General features: G+C 39.0%; 1 long non-coding RNA gene across 1 annotated transcript; it reads left to right on the forward strand.

Moving 5' to 3' along the window:
• Positions 1-229: 229 nt before the first annotated feature.
• Positions 230-12,387, forward strand: LOC121668596. Its single transcript, XR_006017481.1, has 3 exons — positions 230-990; positions 2,220-2,337; positions 11,936-12,387. It is a non-coding gene; the product is annotated as an uncharacterized LOC121668596 (long non-coding RNA).
• Positions 12,388-19,541: the final 7,154 nt, after the last annotated feature.

A 19,541-nucleotide genomic window follows, 5' to 3' on the forward strand; every position in this document is an offset into this window, starting at 1 on the left:
GTTTAACTCTCTGTCTCTCTTCTGAGAAAAGGAGCTGAGAGCTGACTAAAAGCAGGAAGGTGCTTCCTCCCTCTGTAGCAGCCTGGAATGCAGGGGAGTGTGCAGCTGTGTCCTTGAACAAAAAACTGCTCGATTTTTGGGTTTTTTCTCCTTTTCTCTCGGACGCAGCTTAAAGACACAGAAAGGCACAGGATTCATGTCTGGCATAGGGCAGACAATAGGGAACACAGTATCATACAGTCACCTCAGGACACACATACTTTATAGTCAGCAACTGGGAATAAGAGAGAGGGTATCAGCCCCTTGCCTAATGCCTTATAAACAGGTAGAAGAACCATCCATTTTTTTCTTGTACTGATGGGCTACAAACATTGCAGTGGTGATTTCCTTCAAGTCTCTCTGTGAAATCCTCTGATTGTGAAACCAGTTTAGTAAAGAAGTAACAAAAAGAGCTGCTTCTTTGAGGACTATTCCTCTAACCAGTGCATTCCAAAGACAGTGAGAAAGCAAAGAGCCTGAACCACAACCTGTTGCCAAATTTGGCCACACCTGGAGGCCCAGTGAGATCTACCTGAACATTGCAGGAGTTTGCGGATCTAAAGTCCAGCCTCTCACAGCTCTTTGTCTGTGGATGCTGTTCATTGCATGTTCCTCAGCCTTGCTTGAGCATGGAAGAAACTGTAACATCCTGCAGCCTCCAAAGCTTCTTTGTCAGAACATTTCTGTGGTTTTTTTCCAGTGGTTTTCCAACTCTGACACAGCCACTGAGGATGACACACACTGTTGTTGGCAGCAGTGTGAATTAGAGCTCCAGTGACAGCCACCCTGTGACTGAAATGCCTTTGCAAGTTAGAATGTTCAGGAAGTCATAAGCCTGGGGAAAGCACAGCCTGGAGAGAAGAAGCTGTGGTGAGGCGAGAGAGGCAAGGACAACTGGAAAACCTGACAAGAAACATCAAAGGAGACTATATGAAGCTGAGATCTGAAAAGGTAAATTTCAAAGCTGTTTCCATCTGGCTGCACTGATTGCACTGAACCAAAGCAATTGAGAGTGAGCTGTTTCCAAAGGATACCTGCAAGGCACAAGGATGCCTGCAAAGGCACAAGGCAGGCCAGGAACATTCTGCCAGTTTTTTTGGGAATGCAGAAACCTTCCCAAAGTCCCTGCCCAAGAGGGAGAGAGATAAGGAGACTGGGGTAAAAAGAGGGTTAAACACACAGATGCATAATTCCACCATCAAATAATTGTCATACTCCTACAGGAATCTCATTGCCAGAGGTACACAGATGTCGAGTTCCCTGCTCACTTACCCTGAGCAAAGGTAAATGTGAGTGCAGACTGCATCTTGGTGTAAAGGATTGGATCCTCTGCTTCTCTGTATATCAGTTCTGAACCTAACTTCTCCTAAGATGTGAGCTTAAACCTTACTATCCTGACTCAGAGCCACCTTGGAAACTACAGTCTGTCTCTAAATTCTTACTGAGTTTGGCATTTGAACAGAGGGTTTTCCTTCGTATCTATGTGCAGCTGCTGATTTGACTTCAAAGGTGGCAACGCTGCAGCATTAGCAAAACTCTGCCTCTGGTATTGTTTTGGAATTTTGGGGTTCTTCAAGAAAGAAACCTCCATACAGAAGATGTTTCCATACAAAGGAATATGTTTGTCAGGCTATTCATCTCTGCCCACTGCTGAAGTGCTCTGTATCAAACCTCTAAGCGTGGGAGGCAGCAACTTTAAAATGAGTGAAAAGACTGCTTATTCTCCAAAATCTGACTGTATTACTGTTTGGCATTTTGTTTGATGAAGCTCTAAAGGACAAAATCGAGGTATTCATACATGTTTGGACAATGTCTATCATATTAAGCATACTGTGAAGAGAGGGGAGGTAGGTAACAGATGGGGATAAGTGATGCTTGCACAAAAAAGAAATTGAGCACAGCAGTATTGAAAGCCAAGAGCTAACAAATGAAAAGACATCTTCAGGAGCTGCAGTGAAAGCTGAGCTGTCAGGGATTTAGCACCTGAGTGGCTGTGCTTGGATAGCATGGGCATATGTCCAGTGGAAATAAACTGTGGAAGTTCCATTGGGAAAGCTGCAATTTAAGTTTAGTTTATAGTCTCAGGACTACATCTTAAAAATTTTTCTCTTGAGTATGTGCAGAAAACCAGGAGTGATGCAAAGGGACTATAACCTTTTTATCTTTTTTTTTTTTTAAAGGAGGACAATTTTAACTGAAAACCAGGAACTCCATGGTAGCTGACCAGGGTAATCAACAGGCTGAGACCAGCCCACTTCACCACCATCTGCTGTTGAGCTGCACATCCATACTAGCCTGGTAATTTTTCCCAGTAGATTTGGAATCTCCTATTTTTAGTCCTGGGGTAGAAAGACTGCTCCATATTATTCTCAGGATTGCCACAAAACAAGTCTGTGCTGGCCCTATACTATGAGCTCCTTAGTGAAAGGATTTGTCTTCTTTATGTCAAAATCATCCCAAATCCGCAAATTAGCTTTTTAATACCCAAACCCCAAACTCACAGCAAAGTCTAGCATTCACCTCTTTCTGCAAAGACTACATGAAAGACCTGCATGAAATGGGATAGAAGCACCTTTAAGAGCCTCTAAAAGTGCAGACGGTAACTGAAACCTGAAGTGTTAGAAATAAAGAAGCAGAGACAGGTAATTGTCCTTACAATATGGCAGGGACCATTTTTGATTCAGCCTTGTTTATCAAATTCATCTTTAAATGTAAATTTTATCCATGCTTTGATCATGGACTTTTTGTACTCCTTTAAAGCACTAAAGCTGCAGTCCACATACAAGTGCTTCCCTTTTCAGTAACACCACTTTTGTGATGCTTGTCAAATTTTGCTGAACACCAGGAGAAATGACCACTCTGTTCAGCTATTTTCTCATGTAGTGCTCTCCATGCAATTTGGATTCCCTCCATTTAGCCCTCATCTCAATTGAAATGAAGGCAGTAATTCAGTCACAACTTCCGAGAAAAACATCTGTTCACTGAACCTCAAAAGTAGCTGCAAGCCCATTGACCTTTAGAAGCTATAAGGCAGAGTGACAGCACCTCCTCTCCCCAGTAATATGAGCTGGGGACAGATCTGATAGAAAAGGGATTTTCCATGTAGAAAGGTTTATAAATGTGAGTATTCATGTCTGGTAACTGGTGACAATGCAGAGTGCCAGCACAGCAGATAACTGAATTGCCAAGGATAAAACATCTATTTTTAAGGGCTGCTCCTTCTACTAAGGTTTGATGGTCTTTTTTTCAAAATTTTCACTGCACAAGTGGTCAGCCCGTTCTGTTGAATCACTGTATCAGCAGAGGCAAGACTCCCATCCCCCCTGAGAATTCTGCTGCCTCACTAGGACAGGGAAGGAGGATGGTGTAAATTCAAGAGGAAGACATAGAGGCAGCCAATCTCAGGGCAGAGGTTAATTGCCTGTTTTTATTTTGTTGTCATTTTTTTGCCCAGTGTACACAAAGACATCAGGGACATGGATGTTTTGAAGGCAACATGGATGGGCTGCCATAGATATTTAGTATTTTTGCAAAGATGATTTTGATTGTAGACCTGTGATATGTTGTTAACTGAGCTTCTGCCTTTATATTTGAATCCTAAACTAAAATTAAATCCTCTGGTTTTGTCGTTTTGGATTCTGAGACTGGGCCAGGCTACCCAGGAGAAGACACAGCATCTAGGTAGGGTCTGTAGCTCTATAATTTACTTCCTTTTGTTCTCTGCAGGCTCCTTAGTTGGCTTTTCCTCTTTAGGATACAATTTCCTTAGTAGAAATGACCTTCTCAGAAATTATAGTGCATTGTTCAATGGCTTTTTTGACCTCATATAAAAATGCTCCTGGTTTGTTGTGTTGGCTGTTCTGCCTCTCAGAGGGAGAAGTTCTGCCCTTGTGAATTCACCACTGTTATAACAAAAGAGAAACTCACTCAGACCATGAGAAGCAAATGCTCTAGATATAAGTATGCAGATAGATTTGTGTGTATATCTATAAATATATGCACAAATATACTTGGTATGCAATTATATACCATTTACATATAATCTTTATTCATATTTTATGTATTGATATTTACTTATATTTTATATAAATAAGGCTGAGATTACATATGACAGATCTGTCAGATATTAAATTACCTTTATATACTTAGAAGATAGCAAAAATAAGTTTTCATTTGGCAGACTTGTTTGCCTGACCACTTTACCAGCATAGCTTGAAAAGAACACAAGCAGCACATTTTAAACATGTACAAATGCAACATTGCTAGAAAGAGGACAGGCTGGACCACTGTGCCAGCAACATGTACAAGGAATCAAACCAGCAACAAGGGTGTGGATATTTTGTGGTGACAGAGGTTTAGCTCTTGCAGAGTTAGAGATAGAAAAAAAATCCAACAGATATAAAAAAAACATGTTCATTCACGCAATTTTTCTGGTTGCAATTTTCAGAAATGAAGGCACTCGGCCGTGGCTGCTCTCACAAGCATTTCACAACCACTCACAGGAATAGGAGTAGAACAGTTACAAATGAATCACAGGAAAACACAGGTGACTGGTGGGCAAGCCAAGTAGAAAGTGATAGATTGTGACAGAGATGCCCACGGCTGCTTTCAGAGTTACCAGAAAGTAATGTGACTTCAGTGCAACTCACACCATGCTTTTTCTGCTGGTAACAGCTTTGTTCTGCAGGAAATGGCCTCAATGACCACTGTTCTTGGGTTATAATGATGAAGTAGATGTGGGAAGTTGTTATTCCCAGGCTGCAGGTGAGGGAAGAAGTAGGACTTTCCCTGCATTTTTATAGCTTAGCAACGAGGTGCAGAGGTCATTCCTGTGCTTGCAAACAGGCACTGATTCCTTTGCCTCTGAGGCATGGACTGAGCTGAGAGAAGCTGGGCGCTGTGGTTTTGTGTAGTTTTTTCTTTGTGGAGAGAAAGGTTTCTGAGTCATTACCTTTCACAACACAGGCTGATCCCCTAACCTTGCTGTAGTTCTTTCTGTCCTTCCCTTTCATGGCACTGAGGTTCACAAATATTAAGGGCATTATGTAATTAGCAGCTCAAGACAGTCTTCCTCAAGTGCTCCTTTCATCAAAGTACACATTTTGCTTAGACATCAGTCTTTGGTCTCTTGATACATTTCATGCTATGCAACGTTTCTTTTGAAGGAAGGGAGTTTCATGCAGTGCTAATGTCTGGAGTCTGCCTGACTGCAGTGATTTCAAAGGGCTCTTGGAGCATCCATCTGAGGGCAGAAATTAACTTCTTCCACTTCTAAAACTTACTTCCACTAAGTCGGCCTGAGTTCAGAGCTCTCAGCTTCCTGCAGGCTGTGCATAGCAATTTGTGGTATTGGCCCCCAGTTCTACAGTTTATCTGGGAACAGGAGGAGGGTTAAACAAGGAGTTCTCAAAAATTCCATTTATGAATAAAACATAAGAATTTATTCTTGTGCATGTAAAATAAAAGAGCAAATTTTTCTGTCACCCATGTAAAATGTTTCTATTAACGTCTGGCTTTGTATTTTTTGGAGACTATTTCAGTGCACCTATTATAAATATTTATGTCATAAGAAGAAATGTTGGGACTCCTTCAAGGAAAATAGATGAAAATGGGTCCACATATTTCAGAAATAAATGCAGAAAGAAAGAATTCAAACTACGCTATTATCAAATCACTATATCCAGTGAGCTTAGTGGGAGACTGTTGCAGTGAGAATGGATTAGTATATTTTTGCCTGAATGTGAGTCCAAAAATTAGGTTACAACAACAAAACAGGAGTTTTAAGTGAAAAAGCAATGCAAAGAGTAGCCTCCCAGGTACACTTGTGAATCTATCAGTTAGGCACCTTATAAATAACCTGGTTCATTTAAAAGACTACTTTTACACTATATAAAATACAATCTCCATAAAACCCATGATAAACTCTCAATTTAAACTAACACCATTAAAGAAATTTAGCATAACACACTGAACACAAAACTTAATGGAACTGTTAACTGTTTAAAATAACAAAATTAAGATGGTTTCCAAAAAAAACCAAATAAACAGGAAATACCAAACAAACAAACAAAAAATGATCGTCCTCATTAAAGCAGGTGTGTGTGAAATATTTTATGTAAGTAAATTTAATTTTATGTAAGTTTTACCTGTGTCAAACAAAAAATTGCTAGTTTTATTAGCAGAAAATAGATGAGAGTAGTCCATAAATCATTACTTTGAATTATTTTATCTACCCTGCACTATGTTCTCTGTAAATAAAACAAAGACAAATCTGGATTCAAAGAGCCAAAGCCTGCCTTTAGATGTGGGCACGCATCTCACTTAAATGTCAGGTAGAGTCAGGTGCTCAGATCAGAGGAAAGAATTTAACAACATGATGAAACATTGGGGAGAGGAGGCTTGTGGGGGAAAAGGTCTGAGGGTATTTTTAAGGGAGTAATTTTTAAACCAGATTTGAAACTGGAAAACATTGGAAAAATCCTCCCATTTCAAAGAAGAATTTTCCAATGCTTAACATTTTTTCTGGGTTTTCTTAATGATTTTCTGGTCAAGACCAAGCAAACTGTCCCAAAAGAGTTCAAGAAACCCATATCAGCATGAGTGAGGTTAATGCCAATTCTGCTTCAGAAAGTGGATGATCCCCTCTCAATTGCTTATTTTCCCTTTCCTTTAAGGTTCTTTTTCCTGCTGTCTGCTTCAAACCAGATGGACATCTCAGTACAAAATTTGCATTTGGCTCAGCCTGGTCTGTGATATAATGATATACATCCTGTCCAGTTTAACCTTCATTATTCAAATCAAGAAAAGCTTCGCAGGTTAATACTGGGTGATAATAACTGTCAGAGTCACCTAAACAAAAATGAGTGTCAGAACAAATTGAATTTTGGAACTGAATGCTATTGAATGTTCAGTTTGTTTCAGGAAGCAATTTCTTGAGACTGGTATAGTCTGTTTCCCTGGATACCTTTGGCTAATACTGATCCAGCTGGATGGAACCCATCTGAGCTACCAAAAAACCTTCTTCAGTGTTTCATCTAGTTTATATATTATTGTGATCTTAATCTTGATAGTCACAAAGCAGAAGGTACTGTGGTGGTATCCACAGTAGTGAGCAAGAGGATCAACTCTTTATTTTATGGAATTTAAAGATCTCACTCAGAGCTATTGCATTAAGAGTTTCAACACAATACCTATTCAGCACATATTGATATACAAGTACGCCACACACCTCAATTAATTTGATTTCATAATGCCGCTCTTCAGGAGGAATATTCTTCCCACTAACAGGCAGGGAGACCTGGATAATGCGATGTTTCTGTTCCTCCAGAAGATCGTGGCACAAACAGGAATTGCAAAGTGGGTCCAGAGTGTGCCAGTGCTGCACCACGGCTCTGCCCAAGGACTCTGTGGTCAGACCCTGCATGAAAAAAACAGCTTAAGTTTGAGCACTGTTCAAAGTCTGGCCTATTTACCTGCAATAAGCAATAGACTTCACAAGGAATTCTTGCCTTTTTTCTGTCTTTTAACAGGTTTATTTTGTGGCCATGTTAGCAATTATGACAAGAGGCTTCAAATGGACCCTCCAAACCCAGGTGCATATTTTCTATACTGGAAAAACAGTAGGAAACATCCTTAAAACCAGTGAGGGTGAGCACATGCAAGTGATAATTCTGGAGGTGACTACCTTGCACCTTTACTATGTACTCCTTCCTTGCAAAATATCTGTGGGAGAATGAATAGGGAAATGGATTAACAAGAATAATTCACAGAGCAATCATAAAATTCACCAAAATCATAGGTGATATAAAGTCCTCCAACACTATAAAGCACTTGCATGAAGCCTGAAAAAAGTTTGAGTTTCCCAGCTTCAGAAGACAGGAGTGAGAGCAAAACCAGCTCTTTTCAAACATTTAACTGTACCTTGGGAACCTGGTTATGATCAAGGATAAGGATGGATGGAAAATCCCATTTGCTTTTCAACATCTGCTTAACTTGCTCATGGGTGTTTGCTATCAACAGTCTTTGAATGATCCAAGAGAAAACAACATTTCCAGTTTCATGGATATTTTACTTCTGAAACCAGATAAGATGATATATTCATAAGAACACAGCACTGGAAATAACCTCGTCAAACTCTAGTAACCCATCCCTCCCAGGCCCATCCAGACTGGGATCCAATGCTGCTGTTAATTGAGTTGTATAATCTCATTTACAAGCAAGTTAAAAACTAAAAGGGTTTTTTTTGTGTTGCAGGGTGCTTTTTTGTATCCATTCTTACTAATATATTATAGTCTTTCTGTATAATACAGACACAAGAAGTTCTTTAAATAACATGTCTGGCAACTTGTGTTACAATTTGGTCTTTCTTGCAGGCAGATTTCCAATCCTGACTTAAAGAAATGCAGAATGATAGAGAGTTCACCCCTTTCCAGAACAAGTATTTCCAAAGGTTAATTATAAAACCCAGCAACTAAACACACATACACACACAAAAAAAACCCTGCATACCTGATTTCTTGCCTCATTTTATCTCACTTTGGCTTCCAGCCTTGGGATTTCCTCTAGCCATTTCTGAATGCCAGAGTTGTGCAGCACCAGAAATCTCTTCACTCTGAGGTACTTATGCACAATGATCAGGTCACCTCTTAGTCATCTCTTCAAGTACATTATGGACTGAATTGCTTGAATTACTCCAAAAGGCATTATTTCCATATCTCAGGTAATTATTTTTTTTAGTGCTTTCAAAAGTATTTACACACTTCCCTCTCCTACTGATTCTTCCTAAAGACAAATTCCAGATCTTAGTTTATTTACCGCCACTATTTATTGGTGAAACAATTCTGCCTTTCTTTCTCATAAATCAGGACACTTGCAGAAGATCAGAAATTCCATAGCCCCCTGCACTCCCAGTGCCTCAGGTAGCCAGCCCATGTGAAGAAAATCCCTTATGTAAGGTGACAGCCAAGTGACCACGAGGTTGATTTGTTGCAAATATAAAGTGCCAGAGACCTCCTCCATGTCAGAAAATATTTTATGTAGAACAAAGCATAGAAGAACCAAAGAAAACAAAACCATAGCATTGCATAAAGCAGAGGTAAGGTTTGACCTCCAGACCCTTCAAAAAGGAGTTCACTGTATTGTTACAGAAGAAAATCTGCCATATGAAATCTACCTCTACTTATCATAAACTTGCTCAGAAGGAAGGCAAGAAGATTCTTTGGAAAAGAAACCATAAACACCCTGGGTTTTGGGGTTTTTTTTGTTTCCAGACATGAAAATTAGAATATTCTTTCTCTATTTCAGCCTAAAGTGAGTGATGCCTGCTTTACTTTATGTCCTAAGTTCTACATGACAGTGTGGCAGTTCAGCTGATAGATTGCCGCAGCAAAAAGTTGACTGTCTTGAGAAATTACAATCATAGGGCATTAATGTGGGCTATTAGTACAAGACCTCTCTTCAGCTGTGACTTTGTTCCTCCTTTTGATGTGCACCCAAGATACTACCCAAAAAACTCCAGGGGTTTTTGTAATTACAGAGAGTGTAATCTGTGATTATTATAGATTCTTGCAGTGAGAATTTTGATGTCAGATTCATTTTACCTGATTGCTGGTGTTTGTAATGCAGGTCCATCTGAGCTCATTACACAGGGACCACTTTAGAGTCAATAGAAGAAATTAGCGTTCTTAGGGCACATCTAACCCATTTTAGCTGTTGGCTGCAGGATAAATGCTGATACCTCTTCACTGACTTTAGATTTCTGAGAGTGGTCAGATGCTATGACTGATTCTTGGAAACTTGCACCAAGTAGGTGGGTGTGATATGTTCCTCATGTTGCCATTTAGCTTTTTATTAACTTAGAAACAGTTTTGTTAACTAGAAACAGTTCAAGGGAACGGTTACCTTTTTCTGGAGTGCCCTGTCACTGCAGACATTATACGTGGTATTTGCTGCCTCTCTGCATTGAGGGCTCCAGGTCAGCGTCACACTGGTACGGCTTGTTCTGATATTTCTCGAGGAACATGAGCACAGTCCTATGTGAGCATTTGCTGTCATCACAGCAGCTGCTGCCTTCCTTGTCTGGGTGTGGTGATGAAACCATCAAGGCTATTTTTGGCCTGACTCTGGTGCCAAGACCACTTCTCTAGATGCAGATGTAGAAGAAAGTAATGGTACTCTTTACAGCCATTGAAAGTAAACAGGTTGGCCAAAATTATGTGAGCAGAAGAATATGTCGCCCACTTTTTTCCTGAAATAGTCTTAGGGTCTACACCTGTTTTACATCATGCCAAATGTTGCTGTAGAGCTGAATTTTGTATCTGTCCTGTAGGACTTAAGAGTCTTTGTTTTTTAGGAACACAACACGACATTAAATTTAGTTTACTTGCAATAGCAGAAGTTGGTTCCTTTTTTGTCTGTGTGGGCATTTTTCTTACTCCTTACTACCTAAATAATATAGAAAATATATGCAGCTGAGCAAGGCATTTTACTAAGTGCCTTTGCTCTGGTTGGTTGTAATGGCTACACACTAACAAATCCTATAAATAAAACTGGGTTTCATCCAGGGATGAAAGACACTAAATGCTTTCTTGCTGGAGTGTGAAATCGATGAAGACTTTAATCTGATATGAACTGGCAATCTGACAGGTTTAAAAGACCCCAAGCGAGCCAAGGATGTAGGACACAGCAATGAGACGAGAACAGGAGAAATAAACCATGGACTCAGAAATCAAAAGCAACCTCTCACAGATGTGAAATGAAGAAGGGAGAGACTGAACTACATGTTCTATTTCAGTTGTTCCTCCAGTATTGTACTTCTTTTTTATGTCTTCTGCTAACTTATGTCTTCAGAACAGGTAAACATAATAGAGTAAAATTACTGAGACAGATCTTTTGCCTCCTGCCTAATTTCCTCTGGATGGTGGGTAGGCTGGGATTTATAAGTCCAGGGGGTTACCAGGAAGTACCAGGTTGCTATGAGAAGTTCTGAAAAGTTCTAAAAATAGGGGAAATCATTTGTCCTCCAGTGGTATCTATTTCAGCTCATTTATGAAAAGCACAGATTACTGATGAAGCTAAAAAAAAATTACTCTTCCAAAGCTAATGCCACACTTTGGAATGGAGATGTCCAGATGGTAGCTGGGTCATGTGAACCACAATTGTGTACCTTGAGATACCTGTCACCTATTGAAATTTGGTGGAAACTGTGAAATCAGTGAGTTGAAAAGTTATTGAAGAGTCAGACTGACCCACATGAGTGTGTACACAGAGCAGAACTGCAAAAGCTTTGCTTACAGCTCTTTAAAGCTAAGCCAAGCAGCAAGGAATGATGTTACACACTGCAAGCCATTAGTGTGTGGAAGCTGAAGATATTTGAATATCCTACAAAAAAAACAAACCAAAACAAAAAGAAACCCAACCTCATCACTTCAGCACTAAGATTTTAATCAGTATAAAATTTCTCTTCTCTATTAAATTTTAAGTACTTGGGGATCACTTTTATTCTGTTTTGTTCCGGTTTTTTTTTCCTAAAAATTTGACTAGGAATGTCTATGCATATGTGAATGACCCTCAGTTATCCCAAAATAACATTTGAACTCCTTAGGCAAGTTCAATAATGTCAATAGAGACATAGAAATCCTAAAGAAATTCTTGTGACTTTTATGAAAATAGGTTACCAGGCTTAACACAGACCCTCGTTAAGTGATTTAACTGAGGGAAGTCCTGCATCAATATTAGGCCCCAGAGACTTAGCACAGGGGAAAGAAAAGACCTTATAAATGTTCCATCTACCAAGAAAACTTCAAATGGATCCTGAAATGAGCCATAAGACATATTTCACATGGACTTATAAGTTCCAGTACGTGCAGTGATATTTATCTTTTTGGGTTGTTCACAGAGGACACAGAGTATGCAACTCTTAGTCCAGGAGGTTGTTAAATAACTCTGACTTACTGGATGTGGGAAGAGAAGCTGATTCTAAGAATTCTGAAAAGAAAAGTTTGGGGTAAGTACTTTTCTTACCTAACTGTACCTATTTTTCACATCGTACTTTTAATTAAAGGTTCATTCACTCAGATTAATTCTGGTTTTAGAAGTAGAATATAATTTTATTTATGGTGACATGAAAGTAATCTCCTTGAGGAGGCTAGTTTTACATTTAGGGAGTTTATCTGGAAGTAGAATGAGACCTGAAATTCTGAGAAATTCTGTGGATCTGATAATGTGTTTTCTATGAAAATCAGCAAAAATGCTCCCATTATCTTCATTGGCCTTGGGATCTGGCCCTCAGAAGATGGTGCACACAATGTAAGTCTGGGTTTTTGCCTGTTTTTTTGTCATTTGAATCTAGCCAAGAGACACTTCTTGCCAGCTCCCAAACTAAATGACCCGTCACCATGAACCGTTAACATTTTCTTTCCTTATTAATTTAAAATGTCACAGCAGAGCTGCCCTTCCACTTCTTCACTTGTTAGTATAAAAAACCCCCAAACAATATGTCTTGTTAAAGCCCAGGTGTTTTCCATACCAGCTTTTAAAACAGACTGTTCAGTGTGCCAGCCCTTATGGTGTTGCTCCCATATAATTTTTCTATTGCATGAACAGGGAAAGTTTTGGTAAACTGGAAATAACTGTACAACAACATGTATCATACTATGATTTTAAATACTAATGATAACATCTTAGTGTTACAGAGTATGTTCATTGAAAGCTATCTAAATTTCTTTTCAGGACTATGAAATTCAGTATCATGTAATTTGGTTTGGTAATAAAAACACAGAGAGATGGTTAATGTTTAGATGCTATTGTTTGAATGTGAAAGAGACCTGAACTTCCTTTTCACACAATTCCAGGTTTAATTTGCATATATAAATTCTTTTATTAAATTAAAACAATGCAAATAACTTTACATTGGTCCAAGAATAGAATGGCAGCAAATATAACACTGAGGAAAACAGCTAAAAGGGGAAGCACTTATTGGAAACAAAAATAGGTAAGCTTTGTCATTTAGGTCATTTCAATATTTAGTATGTTTTCTAAAGTCAATTCATTATTTCAAAATTTCAGCTAGCAGCCAAAACTCATTATATTCCTCATTAAATACTTTGAATTTTATTTTACCATGCTTTGTAAAGATGCCCAAGTACTTGGCTAGAAATTAGCACACGAGAAAGTAGTTGTGGGATTATGCCTATTACTGACTTCATGCAAATCTTGCTTTATGAAACACTTCTAAAATGTCAACTACACCAAGAGGACATAAAACTTGATTGTGAAAAAATTTCCCTAAGAAACTGCATTTGCATTCAGGACTACATGATTGCATTTTATAGTATCAATAAGGATTCTTCCTTATGGAAAATAATTAGTCCTATTTGACTGTAAGCTTAATTTTCCTGAAAAGTACAGTTAAAGAATATAAATAACTTGGATAATGCTTAATAATGGAAACAATAGATAAAGGCTTAATGCTTTTTTCACTTGAAAAGTTTAATTAAAACTCTAATCTGGTTACACAGACAGATGCACTAGTTTTCCTTTTTCCCAGTCATCTGAAGACAGATTCTATACAGTAAGTACTTACTGAGTAGGAAAAGAGTAGCAAAAGCAAGGATCAGCCATCCAAAACGGTAGGCGTGTATTCAACTACTTTACTCCAAAATTATTGTGCTCCATGAGTAAAACAATGCTTCATTCCAAAATTGTTAAAATGTGTTCACTGGAATTAGAACACACAGAGCAACAAAGTATTCGGTCTATTTAATATTTAATCAACTGACTAAAGGCTTCAATTATTTTTTCCAATTACCAGTGTCCTTGATCCTGCCCCAAAAAATGTCTCAATGTGTGTCACAGTCTGGCCAAGCACCACTCTGTGCCCAGTGCCTTATTGTGAATGGAGCCAGTTCTCTGGATTTCATGTACTTCCAAGCTGCCTCTCATACCAGTGACACTAGACCTTGTGTGTAAGCTTAGATCAACTTTCTGGCAGCTGTCACTGGAGTATCAACCTTCAAAGTCACCCTACCCAATCCTGACCTCCTAATCATTCTCCATGGTCTCTTGTACGTGCTTCTTCAAAGGACCAGTGCGGTCTTCAGTGAAGCTGCCTAAACAAAAATATGGTGAAGACTTAAAACATGCAGAGATACTTGGGAAATTTCTTAACTGCAGTCAGTCTATTCTTTAAAGTACTCCTATTAATAATGAAAATGATAAAATGCCCTTATTTTTTAAAAAACCCTCTCTCCATATCCGATTCCACATTTAGTGGGACACCTAGATTTGTCAGTATCCAAACAAATGAGTCTCTCCTCTCAGTTTTCTCTTGCAGTCTTGGACACTGCAGCTGCCTGCAGCTTTACCATTCTTTCCTCACCTCTGCTGAAAATAGCACATGAAATTTTAATAGAAGAACTTTCTCTTCATGTCTTGGACTTCTCCAAAAGTATCAGCGCAATACATTGGCAGTGGACCATGTGTAAATAGTCCATTTCTAGGAAAATGAGCTGATTATTATTGGGGGAAATCAACTTTCTGTTTCATATCTTGACTACTGAGTCTGAATTAACGGAGTATTTTCCATCTACAGCCCAATGAAGTGGCTCTGTGGTGACAGCCCCCACCAGCAGGTCAGACATTTCCCCTTAGCTCTAAAATGAACAAGGTGAACCTGTGGAATGACTTATCAGTTCATGCAATTTTGTTGGTTTTGTAAGGAAACAGGCATCTTCTCTCTAAGTGGTCCATCTTCCTTCATCAAAATAAGAAATACACATGGTAAATAGTCCAGTTCACTATTTCATATATACCCACCCCTGCACTCTGACAAGAACTTCTGAAGTTGCAGCATCTAGAAAACTACTGAAATGGAGAGATAATATTTATATCAATATATATCTGCTTCCCCTCCCTTTTCTAACACGGAGAAACTCTGTCTGAGATTTGTAACAGAGCCCATTCATTTTTATGTATCTGTTCACTTCTGGATAGGACTGGGTCTGGAAGTTTGAACTAGAAAAATATAACTTTATGCTTATATGCCCAAACAGAAAGGAAATATTGTTATTTTTCAGCACAGTTATACAGACAATGAGATGAAAACATATGGTGCTCATTGCTCTTGTGGGAACTAAATCATTGACATTTTATCAGTTAGCAATGTGCTGGGCAGATCACATTGTACTGTATTTTAATGACTGTGTGCTGATGACCTTTCTTAGACTAAACAGCAGATAAGTTATAGGGTCTGGCTATCTTTAGTCCTCTCTCTAAGCAAAAAATTGGACTGATATCAGCATGAATGTCTCTAACTTAAAGCCCAGGAAAGGAGGAAAATTTGGATATTTGTATTTATTTGTACTAAAAATAATATAAATGTAATTCATACACAAGTCATGTTTTGTTGACACAGCTGGAGGAATATAAAAGGACTTTATTGTAAATGAGAAGTAGGGATCTTGTAGTTCAAAAAGAGGTGGTCTAAGAAAGACAATGTGCTCTTTTTTCTCACTGTTTAAAGCATTTTATAATGCATATATCATTAAATTTTCTCTTGCAGCCCTTTAAGAGTGAATCTTAAAGTTAAAAATAGAGTCCTAAAGCAAATTACATCAATTATACAGCAAGGGGAACTTGAGTCTAAACCACCGAGACATAATTGAATTGATGTTTTCCAGAACTAATCATAGGAACTCCCATAAGCAAGACTTTTTTTTTCTTTTCTGAATATGAGATCATTTTAAAAAGTCGTAACTGGTGCTGCTAGGACAGTAGCACAGAGAAGGAGAACAGGCAGGTCCAGCACTAGCAATTAGATGATCTGAGCTCCCATTTGCATGGGGCTCAAACTCCTCACATGAAAGCAGTAGAAACAGGTCAACCTGCTTCCACCAGAGAGCCTGAACACTTCCAGAAGCTGCAGAAGCATTTAATGACATGTGAGGGTTTCCAAATTATTTTTAATATATGCAGCTATAATGGAACATGCTTCTAGTGTCATTCCATTAGGCCACTTCTCTCAGAACGTGCTAAAGAGTGAGGATAAATAGCTGCAGAGGATGCAGGCCACATCTTTGAAAGAAATCTGAGATCTTCAAAAGGCCAAGAGCCCAAAGTCTCAATTTATATTGCACTGCCATAATTTACGCAGGTTGCACAAATGGTTTCCAAGCAGCCCTAAGCATCTCTGCTTTCCAAGGAGAGATTCTTAGGGCATGCATTTCCAAGCATCTCTCCTTTTCAACAAGGAACTATTGCAATGCCAAATGTAAAACCTCGACATAAAATCTGAGACATAAATGGGAATGCAGAAAGATGCTTGCCCAGAATGAACTTCATCATGTGGACTTGTTCCACTTAATAAAAATCAGGAACCGTAGGAGCTGAATGACAACTTTGCAGACCTGAGTATGTACCCTTTCCTTGGTGCTGGTATTTCTTCTCCATTTAAAAGCTGTGAGATTCTTCATCAGCTGCAGATGACCCCAGTTTTTACCTTGCCCCAAGGAGAAGGTAATGTTGTGCTTCATTGGGACTTTCATTTTGGGTATTTCAAAGTCCTTCAGAAACATAAAGGAATTTCACCTTACAATCTTCTCTGAGGGTGAAACTCCTACAAGGATTTGATGACTGTGATTCAGGCAATAGCAACAAACTGGTAGAGAACAGGAGGATGAGGCAAGGGCACTATTCACTTCAAAATGTAACACAAACAGCAGAAAAATATTCCTCAGGCCTAGGCAACCACCACAAGTCTTGCATTTAATTTCTTTTTCTCTCCAGGCTTCAGAAAGCAGTTCTTCCTCTGAAAATATCTGAAGGACTTTGGTGTTTCTTTCTCAGGATGAATGAGAAAGAAACACATTAGGAGGCAGTGTTATTATGTCACAGAGCCTTTTTCCTATAATGTTTTTGTTCTAAAATCCAAAGCTACTTTCTGCTACACTCCTATGGATTTGAATCCATGTCCATCCCTGCAGAGCAGGGCCAGCCACCCATGCTGCCTGTTGGTAGGCACAGGGATCTCACTGATCACTGCAGCTGTGATTGCCCCTGGTACTTCCAACACACAGAGGCACCAAGGGTTAGCCACCAAAAAACACCAAGCACACAACTTTACTACTTCCCTGTGCCCCTTGGGGCCTATCTCCCAGCTGTGTCCATGTAAGGTTCACAAAAAAGGCATGTGGAGGCACAGTGTCTGCATCCATTGCAGACACTACAAATAATCTAAATTCCATTTAAGTCCCAACGACAACATTAATCTCTGAATTTGCTTAAAAATGGATTAACAGTAACATATCTCCCAAATGGCTTCTCTCCATGTGAAAACTGCTTAAATTTTTCAAGGGGTTTTTTTTGGTTTTGTTTTTTTTTTTTTTTTGGGGGGGGGGGGTATTTGTTTGTTTTGGTTTTTTTTTAAAGGTCGTTTTGAGGATCTGTAAAACACTGTTGCACTCTGTAAAACAAAAGTGCTTGATCTAAAGAACTACTGGCTAGAGTGGAAAATTCTTTCCTTTCAGTATTCTTTCCATCAGGCCTGTGGAGACACATTTACTTGACAATTTATTCATAGGAATATAAGTACAGCTGTAATGTTTGACCATTTACTGTTGATAAAAACCATGAAAAGGACAGACACCTACAACATCTTTCATTTTATTTCAAAAACCTGTCATTCCTGTAAAGACCACATCAGTCAGATAGCCTCAGTGTGAGGGTCTCACCATCAGGTCTTGGGCTGAAATCATTGCTGCCACCCTCAACTGGGTACAAAAGGAAGGGCAGTAATTAGCTTCATTAGCCATACAACTGAGGAATGGGGGTATTTAAGTCATGACACCTAACTAATTATAAAGCACTTCATGCCCCTGTTATCTGAAAAAATTACCTACATTCAGATGAGATGAAATAGCCAAAAGATTATCTAGCACCATGGATTATGGCTCTAGCCCACTGTGATAGGAGTCTTTTCTCTGTTTCTCTCCTTCTCTCTCCTGCCATTAATGCTAGACTGTTTGCATTACACATTTATCACTGGTTACTCCTCCATTGCATGCCAGATTGAGCATGACCCATCTTAATGCACACAAATAACAAGCTGCTGCTTGATTTGCAGTGTTTTAGAGTGGCTGCTGGGCAGACATCCACCATAATGCTAAGAAGCACTTAAAGTAAGATCAACGACTAAGTAGACCAAAACCACCTTTCCAATGAAGCACACAAAAAGCATATGATAAAGTGAGGGTGTAAATGTGGGCCAAGTATGGAGCTTTTTTTTTTACTTTATTTTTACTCAGGCAAATCCATTGAGCTATTTGGAGTAGCAGCTTTTAGCCTATCATCAAATGCCATCTTTCTTTCCTCGTCTGATTTAATATTAAAAAAAAAAAAAATCACTGGAAGCTTTCATTATAGAAATGTATTTCTTGACAACAGGAAGCAGCCCCCAACTACCACCTGCAATATTCAGATTTTTTCATTAAAAAAAGCTTTCCCTAGATAGAAAACATAGCAGATCACAAATACACATTTCTACACCATTTAACTCTTGCTTGCATAATAGCTTTGCTCAGTAATTTGCAATGAAAGATGGTCCAGAAATGCTACCTATCATTGGTGCTACACTGCAAGTGGACAATCACCCTTATTTCAACTAATTTTTGACACACAGAATATTCCCTGTGGTTTCTGTTGAAATCTCCCTTGTTTCTTTTATTTCTGTTATTCATTCCCGCTCTTCCAATGTGAATGGTAACCCTCTGGGTTTGTGGCATTTCTGGAAACAACAGGAAACTGGCTTTGTTTGCTGTCAGCCTTCAGACTTCCAGAGGGAGTTGTTACCCACCCCATGGCCTTTTACCTACTAATGGGTAGAGCAGCACTTTCTATTCTGCACAGGTGGAACCGAATAATAACCTGGGGAGAAGGAACAATTTGGTAAAAACTGTGTGAAAGCACTGTGCAAGGCTGTTTCTATTACAATAGCTTTCTTTAGGGGAAAATTTAACTTCCTTGAGCAAAGATGGGTCAGACTATCTTCCTGAGCAGCAAAGGTACACCATATTGCTGCCCTGTGCACCAGTTTTGTTACAAAGACAGAGAAATTGGAGTGTGAATTGGAAAGTGTTAGAAGTATTTTGGTCATCTGCACTTTCTTCAGAAATGCAAGGGCAAAAGTACAGAGTTGGGCATTTTTCCTTAAAATGCCTTACTCACTGCTGTGCACCATCCTCTTTGTCAAATGCGGCCATTAGCAGCCAGAAGCAAAACGCAAGACCCTGCAAGTAGGAAGTACTAGCACTGCCTTAGAGATTTCTTTTGTTGCTTTGACCTAAATAGAAAATGTGTCCACCTTTAACCTCTCTTCTCTGTAAGTATTTTTGCCACCACTGGTCTTTGAATGAGATAGGGAGCAGAAAGTTATTCTGGTGAAACAGAAATTTTTGACAAACCTTCTATAGATGCTGGGTGTCACTAGAAACTGTTAAATTCTGGGGGGG

This window comes from Corvus kubaryi, unplaced genomic scaffold (genome assembly GCF_017639235.1).
Source record: "Corvus kubaryi isolate FWS band 111438036 unplaced genomic scaffold, C.kubaryi_AGA036_p1.0 37385, whole genome shotgun sequence".
NCBI lineage: Eukaryota > Metazoa > Chordata > Aves > Passeriformes > Corvidae > Corvus > Corvus kubaryi.